At 42.1% G+C, this 18881-nt stretch overlaps 1 protein-coding gene across 4 annotated transcripts in view; it reads right to left on the bottom strand.

Moving 5' to 3' along the window:
• ARHGEF6 (Rac/Cdc42 guanine nucleotide exchange factor 6) overlaps positions 1-18881 on the bottom strand; it is a 112829-nt gene that overhangs the window by 76957 nt on the left and 16991 nt on the right. Inside the window, exon 1 of one of the 4 annotated variants that reach the window (XM_023735482.1) lies at positions 18479-18675. The exons of the other annotated variants lie outside the window; for them this stretch is intronic. The gene's annotated coding sequence lies outside the window, so the exon portion shown is untranslated. Of the gene's footprint in view, positions 1-18478; positions 18676-18881 lie in introns of those variants that run through there. 4 annotated transcript variants of the gene reach the window in all.

The raw sequence follows: 18881 nt of genomic DNA, 5'->3' as shown, positions 1-18881 counted from the left end.
GGTGGGTTCGAACCACCTACCTGTCGGTTAACAGCCAAGCGCTTAACTACTGCGCCACCAGGGCACCAGAATAGACACATTATGTATTAAACAGGCTGTTGTGGGCCAGCCAGAAAACATAATCACCATGTAGAATCTTGTTTCTATGGGAAAATGTTTTCAGTGTTCTTAACAATAACTTACAAAGGAATGTTTATAAAATCTGTTTTTAAATTGAAGAACGCCGAATATACGTTCCCAAACTAATGCCCAACGTCTTTTATGCTTTTTCCTCGTCCTTTCCTATAAGTATGAACAAATGCCCTAGACACTGAGTACTATTTATTTTAGAACTCTCCATGATGAGAGAATCAAGCTATCCATATGAAGACTATGAGAATAGCCTCAGAAATGTGAGCAATCGACAGCTCCTAGCTGTGTGACAGTCCAGGCAGTTAGGGATGAGACTCACCTGTGTGGAGATGGGGCTCCTGCAGCCTCTCCTTTCCTAGGCGCCTACTAAGATGTAGGGTTGGAGCTGAGGAGCATAGCAGAAGCAACTGCTTCACTATTAATTTTATGCCCAGGAGAGATTGGTGTTAAATGAGCTCCATACAAAGCTGAAGAGGGGCCAACCTGAGGTAATCTTTAAACCTTAAACCAAAAATCTCCCCTAAAGTCTTCTTAAAACCAAACAATAGTCTAGCTTAACTAGTAAAGACTATCTGCCTTGAGCATTGTGCTCTTTTAAGATCTATCTATATGGGATCAAATGGATAATAGGACCTCGAAAGATTAGATAGGAAACTTAGGGGGCAGGGAGTTGATATAAATGAGAGAAGAACAACTCAGAAAAGAAGAGTGAGAATGGCTGCACAACTCGCAGAACGTAATCGACGTCACTGAATTGTACAGGAAGAAATTGTTGAATTGATGTATGTTCTGTGTATATCCTCAACCACAATAAAAATAAATTATTTTTAAAAAAGAAAGAGGAGGGAGGGACAAATACAATGAAAAAAGGAGCCACTGCAGGTTGCTTTCAACAGCAGCTCTTCTGGCAGTTTTACCTGTTGTTTTACAGAAAGTTCTCCACCGCTCCTACCTTCTGAATGGCTAGCTTTCCAGTCTGTAGAGAGGCTGCACACTGAAGACCTCAATCATCTACCACCGTGATGTTCCCTTTTTATTCTATGGGTGTTAAGATTAGTCCTGGATTTCCAATTAGACAGTGGATCTTTCAAGTCCAAATTCTCCCACAGCCCTGGCCCAGTATTCAACATATACAAGACACATGATAACTAATCTTTCATTGGTTATTTGACAGTACATTCTGTCAGAGAAATTTGAATATAAATTATACCTAGAATGTAAGCCCCATGGTGGTTCAGTGATAGAATTCTGGCCTTCCACGTGGAGACCCGGGTTCGATTTCCAGCCAATGCACCTCATGCAGAGCCACCGTCCATCTGTCAATGGAGACTGTGTTGCTATGATGCTGAACAGATTTCAGCGGAGCTTCCAAACTAAGATGGACTAGGAAGAAAGGCCTGGCAATCTACTTCCAAAAATCAGTCAATGAAAACCCTATGTATCACAACACTATGAGTCGGAGGCTGACTCAAAAGCAGCTGGCTAACAACAACAAATAAATCTCATGAAGTCAGTTTCTTTTAAAAAAAAATTTAATTTCTGTACCCCCAGTGCTAGAAGAGTACCTGTCACATAGTAGGCGCTCAATAAATATTTGATGAATCAATGAAAGTTTAGGATTATTAATCATAATTGAAGACAAAGCATTGCTAAAATTATAATAAAGTAAAATAAATATCATTTAAGAAAGAAAGAAAAATCAATTTCCAGAAACTTTCCAGGAACACGTCTATTGTCTAAGGCACACTCCTTTTTCTGCAAAATTAAGCTCTGTAACTGTGATGATACTCAAAGGTATCATCAAACTCCAGGGTTATGGATTTCATTGAGTTGAGTATGGACAAAGTCCTCAACTGCTGCCCTGTGCTAGTTAATACGAAACCAAAAACCCACTGCCATCAAGTCGATTCGGACTCATAGAGACCCTATCGGACAGAGTAGAACTGCCCCATAGGGTTTCCAGGGCTATAAATCTTTATGGAAGCAGACTGCCAAATCTTTCTCCCGCCGAGTGCCTGGTGGGTTCAAACCATTGACCTTTTGGTTAGCAGCCGAGAGCTTAACCACGGTGCCACCAGGACTCCCTCCTAGTTAATACAGCTTCCTTTAAATCCCACCACAAAGCACTATCACCTAAGCACAGTAGAGAAGAGAAGCTGGAAAGAACTGTGGGATTTTACTGCTTTGCTGGAATCAGCTAGATTTTAACTGTTTCACTGTAAAATAGGTTCTAAGATAAATGATAACTTTTCTAATGAAAAACACTACAAGTCACACTCACCTGTTCATACCCATGTTCTAAAACCAGCTCCAACTTGCAGCCAGAGATCGCTGGGACATGGCAAAGTAACTCACCAGAAGCAAGAAGTGGTAACAGACAATTTGAAAAACTATAAATTACAGGGGGACCTTGGTGGTTCAGCGGTGGAATTCTTACCTTCCATGAAGGAGACCGAGTCCCAGCCAATGCACCTCATGGGTGGCCACCACCGATTTGTCAGTTGGGGCTTGCATGTTGCTATGATGTTGAATAGGCTTCAGCTGAGCTTCCAGACTAAGATGGATCTGCAGACTAAGACTAAGAAAGGTCTAGCAATCTACTTCCAAAAATCAGCCAATGAAAACCCTATGGATCACAACAGTCTGATCTGTAGCTGAGTGTGGGATGGTGCAGGACTGGGCAGCCTTTTGTTCCATTGCTCGTGGGGTCCCCACGAGTCTGGGGCTGACTCAATGGCAGCTAACAACAATAACAATATAAATCACATGCCCCAAGTCTCACTCACACCAGCTATTCTGGGTGGGAAGGATTTTGTGCCAATGTTACCACCATTTTCTTTCTTTATTTAGGGATCACCTTCCATAATTCATTTGTCAAAGACTTTTGGCACTCCTTGCTTATGTGTATATGTGAGTCAGTTTTTCAAAATTATGTTATTTTTAGAGACAATGCCTAACAGACATCAATCAATTAATTTTACTCCATCTTATTCCAAATAGGAATTGCACCTAGGAAACATTTTAAACACTGTGAGGTATCGTGATAGTTAATTTTATGTGTCAACTTGGCTAGGCTATGGTGCTCAATTGTTTGGTCAAACACTAGTCTAGATGTTGCTGTGAAGGTATTTCGTAGATGTGATTAATATTCACAATCGATTTACTTTAAGTAAAGGAGATTACCCTAGAGAATGTGGCTGGGCCTCATCTAATCAGTTGAAGGCCTTAAGAGCAAAACCTAAGATTTTTAGGAGAAGAAGGGATTCTGTCTCAAGATTGCAACATAGAAATCTGGCCTGAGTTTCCAGCCTGTCAGCCTGCCCTATGGATTTTGGACTCAAGACTACAACATCAACTCTTTACTGAGTTTCCAGTTTGCCGGCCTAGCCTACAGATTTTAGACTTGCTAGCCCCGACAATTATGTGAGCTAATTCTCTCTCTCAATCTCTCTCAAACTAATACTATATATATAGACTATATATATATATATCTCCTCTGATATCTGAGCTTCTGAATGCATATCTGTATCTGTTACATCAGTTATCACGAGAGAAACAGAACTATAGCAACAGGTACAGGTATGCATTCAGAAGCTCAGCTATCAGAGATGTCAGGAATGGTGCTTCAGCTAACATCCATATCTCTCAAAGCAGAGCAATTCCATTCAGCAAAAACCTAATGTAACCCAGCCTATAACTGCCGACAAGATCAAGCCAACACTCCTCAGGCGGGCATTCAGATTTCTTCTCAAGCTGGCTCCACCCTAGAAAGCCCATCATTCCTCACCATCATCTTCTTGTATGTCCCAGAACCTCTGCTTTCTTCACTGTGTCTCTCTCTGATAGTGATACTTCTCCTTATGGAAGTTCCCAAATGATCTGAATCCCAGCTGTCCTTCAGGCCCCATCCCAAATCAACCCAGGCCTCCTCCATGATGTCTTCCTCAAACACTACACTTCAGTACATAACCAAACCAAAACACCAAGCCGGTTGCTATTGAGTCGATTCCAACTCATGGCACTCACTGTAGAGATGGTGAACAAGTATTTGCTGACTGCTAGTCTTTCCTCCCAATCTAAAATTTAAACAGACAGATATCTTTTCCACGAGAAACACCTGTCCTCTTGGCATGCCTTCTCCAGAAGGATAGAAAGGGGAAAGGGTACATTTTTTTCTAGTAGCACTTGCTAAATCAGGGCTCACATATTTTTCCATCACAAAAAAACATAAATTCTGCCTTTTGCAGACTATGATTGATAGAAGTGAAGGACGCTGACAAAGGAAATGAAGTTACTTCCGGGGGCTCACTTTATAGAAAGTCCATGTGCAAATCTCGCATCTTTGAAAGCCCAGTGAAACCGAGAAAGTTGGATACTATAAAGAAGTAAGAAGTGGCCTGGAGCTGAGAAAGCAGAGAAATTCTTCCATATGCAATCATGGGCCCTTTCATACCTTTAATTTTATTATTTTTTTTTAATTTTTAAAAAACTTGAAACACAGACTGTAGCTTGGCACACAGAATTGAGTAATACCTGTATTAAGGGAGATCTGGTTTTCTTTTTACACTGATTTCACCCACTAAAGACTCAGTTCTATGAAGAAAAGCCAACTCTTGATCATTTACATGTAGACTGTTAGATACACAAGCGATCTAAAATAAAATTTAAAAAAATTATTTGTCCATAATTCCTTCAACAAATATTTACTGGACTCCTAATATATGCCGGGCACTAACACGTAAATTCATTTTAAGATAAGAAATAGAAAGGACACTATACAAAGTTTGGCAATTGGTGAAGTCATCCACAGGCACACCAACCCTGTCATTGTTTTCCATTCTGTTGTCTTTCCTTGAAGGTGATTATTTAAACCTCAAATCAAGATTTTCTCCAGTACACAACACATTCCCTAACACCATCATGTCTTCAGAGAATGCAGACTAGTTATATTACAGTGAAAATGCTTATTTACACTATCACAATATATATTTTCCCAAACCCATCCATTGCCGTTGAGTCAATTCCGACTCACAGAGACCCTACAGGACAGAGTAGAACTGCCCCAAAGGGTTTCCAAGAAGCGCCTGGTGGATTCGAACTGCCAACCTTTTGGTTAGCAGCTGTAGCTCTTAACCACTATGGCACCAGGGTTTCCCCTTTTCCCAAAGAAGCTGTTAAATTTCTTTTGTTAGTAAAACACTGCAGTCTCTTGGTGTGCACATGTTACTGAGGAATTCTTGATAAACATCCCCATTTCTGGAGACCTAGCCATGAAGAACACACGAATTACAAGACAAAATGTTCCTCAGTGTTCACGCCTGCCTCACAGGCAGGCCTCTTCATAAAAAATGTTAAGAGCTTGACACGTTAGAGTTGTGTTTTAAAATAATGCCCAAGCTTCCAAGAAGCAGGGAAACGTCTACATTATTGTCTAGGCCAAGACAAGTCCTTAAAAACGGTTTCCCTCACTGCTTTGCAAACTGCTGTATTTCGTCTCACCTTAATTTAATTCGTTCTTTTCCCTATTGCCCTATTTAATCCCTCAACTGACACGTCTCTGATCTCTGTAATAATATCCAAGTCCCCAAGAAAGTATTAAAGTGGGATTTTACTCTATTTGTCTAAGCAGAACTTAATTAGGAAAGTAAATCTTCTGCCAGAAGTCAAATAGAAATGAAGTGTGACTATTTTGCTGTTTGGGATGATTCACGTCTCTGAACCCATACACTCCTCGGGTGGTAGAGTCCAGTCTGCCAGGGTATGACAAAGCCTGAAGCTAATCAGACAGACCCCTGGTGTCATAAGTCTTTCTTCCAGATGACAGCCGAGGAAATGGCAAAGGCAATGTTGACATGCAGGCACAGGCAACTTTTGGACTAGGTGTACCTATACTCCCTCTAAAAAGTTGGTAAGCAAAGGCTCTAACAAACTGGCGAGTGCCCTCACACTTCTTTATTTGCATTTCAAGGCCAGACCCTGCATTTACTCTTGGTGTAAACCTTATGCTATGTTGGCAACGTCTCATCATCTCTCAGAATGATGTTTGGGAGCTGCCACAAAGGTAACGTAGGACCAAATTAGAATGGGGCTGGAGTATGGGGTAGCTGGCCAAGACTGTGTGGTTTTAATAAAGAGCTATATTGTGCTCTGTTGTCCCCAGAAAAAGCCTGCATTAGAAGCAACATTTAAACTAAATTCGAGTGATTCAGATTTAAAACAAGACAATTTACATCTCCAGTCAGGAAGATTCTAGTTATCAAATTTTCTAAGAAAAAGCATTCCTTTTGTTATGTATCAGTATACATTCAGCCCAATGCCGAAATGATGTATGATTCATTTTTAGTATCACATACTCTGTGTGGGGGTTTTGTTGTTGTTTTGTTTTGTTTTGTTTTTGTATACAGGTCGTTCCCAACTTATAAGTGTTCGAGTTATGAGAAAACCCACTTACGACCGTCTTTTTTTTTGTGTGTACATCTTATCTTCAGTAATATGTACTACATACAATGTCATAGCACATAATTTGCTGAAGTTACCATTCTCAGATGTTCACTTGCAGATGTTCAAAGATCATATTTATAAAGATACTGATAATAAAAGGCAATAATAATGAAAACTAAAAAAAAGTATTTGACTTAACCTCAGAACCAACTTACGATGATGGAGTGGTTGGAACAGAACACTGTCATAAGTATAGGACCACCTTTATATAGAGATCATTGATTTTGGTTTACCTCTAAACTATGCCCAATTCAACAGGTTTATTATTTATATTCCAGGGGGAAGGGAGAATGTTTTTGTCAATCATCATCAAAAATAAAAGATCATTAATTGAATTGTTTAATTTAGCTAAAACAACAAGCATCCTTCTCTGGAGTATATTTTTATATTTCAAGTACTTTCAATTATAAAATAAAATATGATTTTTTAAAAGGCAAAACATCAAACTACATCAACCAGGTAAACATGAGAAACTGAAAATATTCCTTTTTCACATTCTTGTAGTTTATGCATACAAAAGAGTAAGAAGCTTTCCTAATTTTTCAACTCCAAGAGAAATTCATCCAAACTGTTTCTATTATTAGAACAAAAACTGTAGCTAAAGGAGTTATTGTGGTTAGTAGCTGAAGAATTCATAGTCTCTGAAGAATTCAGTTGCTTTGTCTTTAGAGCCGGATCCCCAAACATACTTCTACTCCTGAGTTGCTATTAAAGAAACAATGTCATATATATATATCGTTTTCAGCAGTTAAAAACTGGTCATGGTAAGCATTGAGAACAACAGCAAGACAACAAACTCAAGTAGCACGTGAACTATTACCACCAGTTCATAAAATTCTTAAGATTACATGTATATTTTCTGAAACTATATAGTTAGAGTCGGAATCGACTCGGCGGCAATGGGTTTGGGGGTTTTTTGGAGGGTTTTATACAGTTAGAAATTCCAATTTCTGTTCCATGATATCTTTGGGCTTCAATATCACTAAAACTTAAACTGTTGTTATATAGCCTTCCAAATAAAACATATAAACAAATTAAATATGACATATAATTTCAAACATACTTCAGCACACTCTAATCTAAATTCAATTATTTCCTATGATGAGAAACACTGAGAATTTCAAGTCCAGGAAAATAGCACTTCAATTAGTGAGTGAAAGATGTTAATAATGTTGAGAGGATTAATTTCTGCCGTTAAGCATAAGAACAGAGGCCAATCCTGCTGTGAATATTCATCTAAAACTCACAGAAACGTTCAACTTGGTCTTGCCTTTGGAAGAGGGGTGTTAAGTGTTAAAAAATAGGTGAAGATTTTACCTTTCCCTTTATTTTTTAAAATGTTTTTCCAAGAACAAATAGTCCCTGCCAAATAAAGCAGGGAACCAAGAGACTAGGTGGTTAGGTTTTTTGTTTTTTGTTTTTTTTTCCTATTTTAAGTTTCATCCTTCTCCAAATTCACGATGTAACTAGAGCAAAACCTCAGAACCCTTGGAGAAGTCATCATTCTACACGGCCCACAGCTTTATCCATTCCTGCATCAATTTTTTTAAATGTTAACTAGTTCAAAAGGAAATCTTTCTTAAAAAAGCATTACTCATTTTTGAAACGGATTAATTGAGGGTTGTTTTTTTTTTTTTTTTGATAATGCCATGTTAGCATTTGCGAACACCAGTCCACTGGGACATATTAAAATACCAACTAGGAACAAGTTTTTATTGAGCATTTCCTCAGTGTAAGGCAACGCACTAAGTGCTTTACTTGCTTTCTCTCATTTAACTCTGTTTTTTGCTGTTGTTTGCGTCCAGTCGATTCTGACTCATGGCAACCCCATGTGTTTAGATTAGAACTGCGCCACAGAGTTTTCAAGCCTGTGATTTTTCAGAAGCAGATTTTACCTCTCACTTTATTTTTTAAAATGTTAATACTATTTTTCAAATTTACGCACCAGCCACTAAGGCCAAAGATGAAGAAACTGAAGATTTTTACCAGCTTCTGCAGTCTCAAATTGATAGAACATGCAATCAGGATGCATTGATAATTACTGGTGATTGGAACGCGAAAGTTGGAAACAAAGAAGAATCAGTAGTTGGACAATATGGCCTTGGTGATAGAAACGATGCTGGAGATCACATGATAGAATTTTGCAAGACCAATGAATTCTTCATTGCAAATACCTTTTTTCACCAACATAAACAGCGACTATACACATGGACCTCGCCAGATGGAACACACAGGAATCAAATCGACTACATCTGTGGAAAGAGACAATGGGGAAGCTCAATATCATCAGTTAAAACAAGGCCAGGGGCCAACTTGCGGAACAGACCATCAATTGCTCTATGTAAGTTCAAGGTGAAACTGAAGAAAATTAGAACAAGTCCACGAAAGCCAAAGTATGACCTTGAGCATATCCCACCTGAATTTAGAGACCATCTCAAGAATAGATTTGACGCGTTGAACACTAATGACCGAAGACCAGACAAGTTGTGGAATGACATCAAGGACATCATACATGAAGAAAGCAAGGGGTCATTAAAAAGACAGGAAAAAAGAAAAGACCAAACTGGATGTTGGAAAACACTCTGAAACTTGCTCTTAAACGTCGGGTGGCTAAAGCAAAAGGAAGAAATGATGAAGTAAAAGACCTGAACAGAAGATTTCAAGGGGCGGCTCAAGAAGACAAAGCAAAGTATTACAATGCCATGTGCAAAGAGCTGGAGATAGAAAACCAAAAGGGAAGAACACGCTCGGCATTTCTCACGCTGAAAGAACTGAAGAAAAAATTCAAGCGTCGAGTTGCAATAGTGAAGGATTCTATGGGGAAAATATTACAACGATGCAGGAAGCATTAAACGAAGATGGAAGGAATACACAGAGTCATTATACCAACAAGAATTGGTCGACGTAAAGCCGTTTTAAGAGGTAGCGTATGAGCAGCAACCGATGGTACTGAAGGAAGAAATCTAAGCTGCACTGAAGGCACTGGCGAAAAACAAGGCTCCAGGAATTGACGGAATATCAGCTGAGATGTTTCAACAAACGGATGCAGCACTGGAAGTGCTCACTCATCTACGCCAAGAAATTTGGAAGACAGTTACCTGGCCAACCGACTAAAGATATCCATATTTATGCCTATTCCAAAGAAAGGTGTTCCAATCCAATGCAGAAATTATCGAACAATATCTTTAATATCACAGACAAGTAAAATTTTGCTGAAGATCATTCAAAAGCGGTTGCAGCAGTACATCGACAGGGAACTTCCTGAAATTCAAGCCAGATTCAGAAGCGGGTATGGAATGAAGGATATCACTGCTGATGTCAGATGGATCCTGGCTGAAAGCAGAGAATACCAGAAAGACTTTTACCTGTGTTTTATTGACTATGCTAAGGCATTCGACTGTGTGGATAATAACAAATTATGGATAACACTGTGAAGAATGGGAATTCCAGAACACTTAATTGTGCTCATAAGGAACCTGTACGTAGATCAAGAGGCAGTTGTTCGGACTGAACAAGGGGATACTCTGTGGTTTAAAGTCAGGAAAGGTGTGCGTCAGGGTTGTATCCTTTCACCATACCTATTCAGTCTGTATGCTGAGTAAATAATCCGAGAAGCTGGACTATGTAAAGAAGAACAGGGCATCAGGAGTGGAGGAAGACTCATTAACAACCTGCATTATGTAAACGACACAACTTTGCTTGTTGAAAGTGAAGAGGACTTGAAGCACTTACTGATGAAGATCAAAGACTACAGCCTTCAGTATGGATTACACCTCAACATAAAGAAAAGAAAAAGTCCTCACAACTAGACCAATAAGCAACATCATGATAAATGGCGAAAAGATTGACGTTGTCAAGGATTTATTTACTTGGACCTTCAATCAACACCCTTGGAAGCAGCAGCCAAGAAATCAAATGACGTGCTAGACTTTGGGCAGATCTTCTGCAAAAGACCTCTTTAAAGTGTTGAAAAGCAAAGATGTCACCTTGAGGACTAAGGTGCACCTGACCCAAGCTGTGGTATTTTCAATCGCCTCATACGCATGCGAAAGCTGGACAATTAGTAAGGAAGACCAAAGAAGAATTGACGCCTTTGAATTATGGTGTTGGTGAAGAATATTGAATATACCATGGACTGCCAAAAGAACGAACAGGTCTGTCTTGGAAGAACTACAGCCAGAATGCTCCTTAGAAGCAAGGACAGCGAGACTACGTCTTACATGCTTTGGACATGTTGTCAGGAGACATCAGTCCCTGGAGGAGGACATCGTGCTTGGTAAAGTACAGGGTCAGCGAAAAGGAGGAAGACCCTCAAAGAGATGGACTGACACAGTGGCTGCAACAATGGGCTCAAGCATAACAACGATTGCAAGGATGGCACAGAACCAGGCAGTGTTTCGTTCTGTTGTTATAGGGTGGCTATGAGTTGGAACCAACTTGACGGCACCTAACAACAACAAAAACAGGGACTCATTATTTAACTCTAGGAAGTAGCACATATCTAATAAGTGGTATTAGCTATCACTATCATCTAGGACAGGAGCCTTGGTGGTGCAGTGGTTAAAGCACTCGGCTACTAACTGAAAGGTCGGCGGTTCAAACGCACCAGCTACTCCGCAAGGACAAAGATGTGGCAGTCGGCGTCAGTGAAGATTACAGCCTTGCAAACCCTATGGGGCAGTTCTACTCTGTCCTACAGGGTCACTATGAGTTGGAATAGACTCGAGGGCAGTGAGTTTGGTTTGGTTTTTATTACCTAGGAGGAGTCCCTGGGTGGTGCAAACAGTTAACACACTCACTTGGCTGCTAATGAAAGGTTGGAGGTTCCAATCCACCTAGAGGTGCCTCAGAAGAAAGACCTGGTGATCTGTTTCCAAAAAATCAGCCAGTGAAAACCCTGTGGAGCACAGGTTCTACTCTGACACACATGGGGTCGCCATGAGTTGGAATGGACTCAATGGCAACTGGTACTGGTATCACCTAAGAGGTAGCATATATCTAATAAATGGCCAACCAAGTTCAGTCCAAATCCAAAATCAAGTTTTCAGCGACTGCATTTTGCTACTTGTCAAGAAAAAAAGGTTTCCCCAAAGTAATCTACAAGTACAATGCAATACTGATCCAAATACCAACAACAGTCCCTAAAGAGATGGAAAAACTAATCATTAACTTTATATGGAAAGGGAAGAGGCACTATTGAAGAAGAATAAAGTAGGAGGACTCGCACTACCTGACCTCAGAACCTACTATACAGCTACAGTAGTCAAAACAGCCTGGTACTGGTACAATGACAGATACATTGACCAAAGGAACAGAATTGAGAACCTAGATGTGAATCCATCCACCTACGGTCACCTGATCTTCGATAAGAGACCAAAGTCCATCGAATGAGGAAAAGACAGTCTTTTTAACAAATGGTGCTGGCAAAACTGGATGTATCAGACCACTACTATAAAAACTCATGAAAAGATTTACACACACACAAAAAAAACAATCTTTGATGGTTATGAGGGAGGGGAGGGGTGGGGGGTGGAGAAATACTAAATAGACAATAGATAAGTGATAACTTTGGTGGAGGGAAGACAGTACACAATACTGGGGAAGCCAGCACAGCTTGCTCAGGGTAAGGTCATGGAAGCTCCACAGACACATCCCAACTCCCTGAGGGAGCAAATTACTGGGCTGAGGGCTGCGGGGACCATGGTCTCAGGGAACATCTAGCTCAATTGGCATAACATAGTTTATAAAGAAAATGTTCTGCATTGTACTTTGGTGAGTAGCATCTCGGGTCTTAAAAGCCTGTGAGTAGTCATCTAAAATACTCCACTGGTCCCACCCCTTCGGGAGCAAGGAAAAACGAAGAAAACTAAAGACACAAGGAAAAGATTAGTTCAAAGGACTAACAGACCACAACTACCACAGCCTCCAACAGACTGAGTCCAGCACAACTAGACGGTGCACAGCTATCACCACTGACTGCTCTGACAGGGATCATGATAGAGGGTCCCAGATAGAGCTGGAGAAAAATGTGGAACAAAATTCTAACTCAAAAAAAGACCAGACTTACTGGCCTGACAGAGACTGGAGAAACCCCGAGAGTATGGCCCCCGGACACCCTTTTAGCTCAGTAATGAAGTCACTCCTGAGGTTCACTCTTCAGCCAAAGATTAGACAGGCCCATGAAACAAAATGAGACTAAAGGGGCACACCAGGGGCAAGGATGAAAAGGCAGGAGGGGACAGGAAAGTTGGTAATAGGGAACCCATGGTCGAGAAGGGAAAGTATTGACACGTCATGGGGTTGGTAACCAATGTCACAAAACAATATGTGTACTAATTGTTTAACGAGAAGCTAGTTTGTTCCGTAAACCTTCGTCTAAAGTACAATTTAAAGGAAAAAGGTTTCCCTGACCAGGGATCAAACCCAGACCAAGGCAGGGAAAGTAACAAATTTTAACCACTAGACCACACAGCGCGTGTTTGATTGCCTGACTTCACACCAAAAGGCCCCAGGTACTTATGTGTTTTGGGGTTGGTTTTTCATAGTTTTTTCTGTTTCCTTTGCTGACATAGTGGAAACCCTGGTGGCATAGTGGTTAAGAGCTACGGCTGCTAACCAAAAGGTCGGCAGTTGGAATCCACCAGGCGCTCCTTGGAAACCCTATAGGGCAGTTCTACTTTGCCCTATAGGGTCGCTATGAGTCAGAATCGACTCGACGGCAATGGGTTTGGTGGGGTTTTTTGCCAACATGCTGTTGATTTCATTTGTTTCAAGTTATACATAGATATACACACTGTATTAGTTTCCTGGGGCTGCTGTAACAAATGACCAGAAACTTGGTGGCTTAAAAAAATAGAAATGTATTCTCTACAGTTCTGGAGACTAGAAGTCTAAAATCAGGGTGTCGCTAGGGCCATGCCCCCTCTAAAGGCTCTAAGGGAAAATTCTTCCTTCTCTCTTCCAGCTTCTGGTAGCTTCTATCAATCCTTGGCTTGTGGCAACATAACTCCAATCTCTACCTCCATCTTCACATCACCTTCTCCTCTGTGTCTGTCTTCTCCTCTGTGTGTCCCTTATACAGCACTTGTCATTGGATTTAGGGCCCACCTGGATAATCTGGGGAGGCCTGGTGGTGCAGTGGTTAAGAGCTTGGCTGCTAATCATGGCCATCTAAGCTGCATCAATTGGTCCCAACCCACCTGGAGTAAAGGAGAATGAAGAACACCATAGACACAAGGAAACTATTAGCCCAAAAGACAGAAAGGGCCACATAAACCGGAGACTCCACCAGCCTGAGACCAGAAGAACTAGATGGTGCCCGGCTACCACCAATGACCGCCCTGACAGGGAACACAACAGAGAGTCCCTGATGAAGCAGGAGAAAGGTAGGGTGCAGAACTCAAATTCTAGTAAAAAGACCAGACTTAATGGTTTGATTGAGACTGGAGGGACGCTGGAAGACATGGCCCCCGGACTCTCTGTTAGCCCAGAACTAAAACAATTTCCAAGGCCAACTCTTCAGACAGAGATTAGACTGGACATAAAATGATACTTGTGAAGAGTGTGAGTTTAGCTCAAGTAGATACATGAGACTAAATGGGCAGCTCCTGTCCAGAGGCAAGATGAGAAGGCAGAGAGGGTCAGGAGCTAGTTGAATGGACACGGGAAATCCAGGGTGGAAAGCAGGAGTGTGCTGTTACAGTGTGGGGAGAGCAACTAGGTCACACAACAGTGTAGGTAAAAATTTTTGTATTAGAGACTAACTTGAATTGTAAACTTTCACTTAAGCACAACAATAAAAAAAAAAGAGCTTGGCTGCTAATCAAAAAGTCGGCAATTCAAATCCATCAGCTGCTCCTTAGAAACCCTATGGAGCAGTTCTACTCTGTCCTATAGGGTTACTTTGTGTCAGAATCAACTCGACAACAACTTTTTTTTTTTTAATAATCTGGGATAATCTCATTTTAAGATCACTAATTTAATTACATCTGCAAGGATCCTTTTTCCCAATAAGGTCACATTCAATGTTCCAGGGGTTAGGACGTTAACAGGTCTTTATTCTTTCTGCCATTACTGGCGTGTCTAATCTACAGCATCCCTCTTTTCCCTTTATCACAGCTTTCTATCTAGATGTCATTTTTCGGTTTACAAAGTGCTTCCACACACTTTATCTCACCTAATCGAATTTGTTGTTTCTATTCGGTTTTGGGGTAAGCAACCAGATTATCCACAATTCTAACATGCTTAGATAAGTAAAAGTAATCAGGCTCTGAGTGAGGGCCTGAGGCAGTCTCCTAGGAATAAAGTAAGTGAATCTTAGTGTGAAGTCATGACATCTCTTCTGCAGCCCGTATTTTCTCTGACCATTCAGTCATCCAATCATTCATTTAATAAACATTCATTGAGCGCCTGCTATGTGCCGTGTGCTGTGCTGAGTGCTAGGGTCACAAGGATGATCAAGCTCTAGTTCCTACCTTTGAGAAGCAACAAGAATAGTGGAAGAGAAATATGTGTCCACAGATAACCATAATGCAAGTGGGCAGGCAGCCCAAAGTTGGCTTGACACAAGGGATTATGGGAAAATGGATGAGATACCCAATCCCGTAGAGAAGGTTGTCTAGGAGAGCTGAGGCTAAGGAGGAGGCTGGTATTTTTTTCTTCATAGTTCTCAATTAGGGGGCTGACATTTGAGGTTAATAAGCCAGGAAAATGGTTCTCAACCCTGGCTGCACATGAGAAGCTTTCAAAAAAAAAAAAAATATATATATATATAAAACAAGGCCTCACCACCAGTATAACTGTTGGGCAGTACCCACTAAAGCAGAGCATGCACGTACCCAACGACCCAGCAGCTCCACTCCTAGGTATAAACCCAACAGAAATGTGTGTCTATGTTCACCAGAACACATGCACAAGGATGTTCATAGCAACAAAAAGTGGAAACGAGCCAAATGTCCACCAACAGGTGCCTGGATAAACAAAATGTGCACATTCATACAATGGAATATTACTACTCGGCAATTAAAAAGAACGAACCACTAGCACCCGCAACACAGGTGAATGGAACAAACGCCCTGCTGAGTGAAAGAAACCTCACGCTCACGAGCACATACGGTAACGATTCCATTCATATAACATACCAAAACAGAAAACACTGATCTATGATCTTAGAAGTCAACGGAGCGGTTCCCCTTGGTGAGGGGTAGTGACTGGGAAGGGGCAAGGGTGGGGGCGTCTGGGTGCTGGTGATGTTGTTTCTTAATCGGGGCACTGATTACACAAGTGTGTTCAGTTTGTGAAAAATCATCAAGCTATACATTTAAGATGTGTCCAATTTCCTGAATGTATGTTATACTTCAATATATAGTAAAAGATAAAAATTGGAAAAAGAAAAATCAATGCCTAGGCCTCAGGGAAGACCAACTAGCCCAGAATCTCTGGGGGGTGGGACCCCAACATTTGTCTTCTTAAAAGCACCCCAGGTGATTCTAATGTGCAGCCATGTCTGAGAACCAAGGAGCTAGGTGCTCCTGGATTTAGCAATATGTCCTTTGGAGGCAGCAGTCTGATACATGGCAAAGAGTATGAGTTCTGGAGGCATTTGTCTGGATCATCCCCAAGCCTCAGTTTTCACAACTATATAATAGGCACAATACCACCTTCCTCTCAGGATTGTTATGAGGGTAAAATAAGATAATGTATTTAGAGTACCTAGCACAGTACTTAGCACAAAATAGGTGGTTGAGAAATGGTAGGTACTTAACTCTTTTTCCTCCTTTGCATCCAAGTATAATGATGAGCAAGGAGCTCTGGTAACACAATGGTTAAGCGTTCGGCTGCTAATCGAACGGTTGGCGGTTCAAACCCACCCAGCTGTTTTGTGGGAGAAAAGACCTGACGAGCTGCTTCCATACAGATTACAGTCAAGATAACCCTGTGGGGCAGTTCTACTCTGTCACATGGGATAGCTATGAGTTGGAATCCACTCAACAGCACCTAACAACAACAGTGCTGAGCAGATTGTTGTAAATGAACAAAACTCACACTCTCCAATTTCACCGCCTGAATGAGCTGCTTTGTAAAGAGTGAGGTAATACTACACTTGGACTAGTGATGTCAAAGGAATATCGGACATTTCTGGGCCCTAGTTGCTGGCTCTATTCAGTGCCTGCTATTCCTGAATATGAATGGAGAGGAAGCAGACGGTAGGTAAAAACCAACCACAGACCCTCCACTGGAAAGCTTTGCTCCCAGCCTGACCCCTAAGAACAGCGCCAGCCTGTGTGTGCAAAGACAAGGCCAAGATGCGAGTTGGCAGAAAGATAGAAAAAAATTAGTAGCTCGGAAGACATACCATCCATAAAATGTGCCAAATGAAACACTTCTGTATGAAGCATCATGTTTTAGTAACAACAAACAAAAACCCTAGACCTAGAGCAGGAGGTCCAGGTTAGAGTTTTGATACTACCACGAATGAGCCATATAACTTCGGCTAACTTTTCTCAGTTTCTCCGTTTGTTAAATGAAAGTAATGCCACCTCTCCTCCACCCTTCACAAGGGCACTGTGAGTTTCAGATAAGTAGAAGGTATCCAAAAAATTAAAGCACCAAAGAAATGCAAGATGAGAATACTAGCTGGAAATTTACTTCGTGCAAAACTTGAATCACCGTCTCCCCCCGCCCCCCAACCTAGGCTGAGACAGAACCCTGTCTTGTGTTAACTGCTCCAAGCACATCCAGAAACTCCACCAGCAGGCTGGCTTATGTAAGAAGGGACTGCAGCACTGCCTGGCATGAAGCAGAGTACTCTGCTTAAGAGAAACCCTTGGAAATGCCTCAGCTCAAGTACAAGGGCAGGCCCAGGCCTTAGGTTTTGGAGAGAGGTGCTCTCAGGCACGGAACACCAGAACTGTGGCTGGAGCAAATGATGTCATCTGAGCTCCTCTTACCATAGTCAATGTCAAAATTAAGATAGGAAGTTCAAGGACAAGCTGTGGTTTTTCCAGACAAATACCAGTTGGAAAAGCACTTTGGACCTTAAAATTTTGCCTGAAAAATTATTCACACTTTCCATAACATCAACAGAAATCTATTCTATTCTATAAAGGGTTTTTCTTTTTGCTGTTGTTGTTTTATGCGAAGCTTTTATTGACCAAAATATAATCAGACAGACAAATACATTCTTTTACTGTATTTTTACTCCCACTAGACATTAAGAAAAAGAATCATGAGAGTACCCCTATATCCGAAAACAACAACAAACCAACCAAAAACAAAAATAAGATCTTTGAAGAGACAGACATAAAACTTGAGGGCTCTCCACTCTAGAGCTACGAAACGAAATAGCTCAAATACCTGTTGGGTTCCTAAACGAAAACTCGAAATTAACTGCGGGCACGTTGGAACACCTTGTAGAGTACAGGTCTTTCCCATCCATAAACCATTCCTGAGACATACCTGTGTACTCAAGGCCGAAAATATGCCCACATATATGGATGCTGGGGGCTGGGGGCTGGGGGGGGGCATCAAATTAGTATCAAAACAGGACTTTTGATTCCTGCTCTGCTTCGCGGCAAAGAAGGAATGCCGTCAGATGCGACCCTTGCGGCCAGAGCTGATGACTCGCCCCTAAGTTTTGGCGCTTCCTCCTTTCGCGTCCCCGGCCTCCACCCCCTTCTCCTTCCGCACCGAGGAGCCAAGCGCACCCCTAGGCCCTGGCGAAGAAGGGACCCCGCGGCACGAAGTCAAGGCAGTGGGGCGGCTCCTCTCCAGTGGGGGTCTTCGGCGCCCATCCCCAGGCCCGCGAGCGCCCCCTTGGCCCTGCCCCCTGCCCCAGGCGGGTCACCTGGCTCGGATGCTGCCTGCCTGTTCTCCGCGCTCGTCGCTCCAGCCACGCCGCCGCCGCCTCCGGGAAGCGCTCGCCCTCCGATCACGGGGCCGGGAGCGGCCAGCGAACCCGTGCCAAGGCTGCGGGACAGCTCAGCCCCGCCGAGCCGGGCCCTGCCTGCGCGCGGCTGCCACCAGGGCGCCACTGGAGGGCTGGGCACGGCGGTCGCGAGGAGGGTGGGGGCGCCTGCAACTTTGCACCGGACGCGGCGAGGAGGGGCGCGGGCTCCAAACTCCACGCCGCCCCGCCACCTCCCCAGGCTGGGACTGGGTTTTTTTTTTTTTTATGGTTTAAAAAAAAATGTTTTTTAATCTAAACAGAAAGCCGATTCTAGCCCTGGAGTTCTGTGCCGGAGCTGGAG

The sequence above is a fragment of the Trichechus manatus genome, unplaced genomic scaffold (assembly GCF_000243295.1).
Source record: "Trichechus manatus latirostris isolate Lorelei unplaced genomic scaffold, TriManLat1.0 scaffold00079, whole genome shotgun sequence".
NCBI lineage: Eukaryota > Metazoa > Chordata > Mammalia > Sirenia > Trichechidae > Trichechus > Trichechus manatus.
The sequence above is the reverse complement of the archived record's forward strand: the minus strand, read 5'-3'. Positions and strand labels throughout refer to the sequence as shown.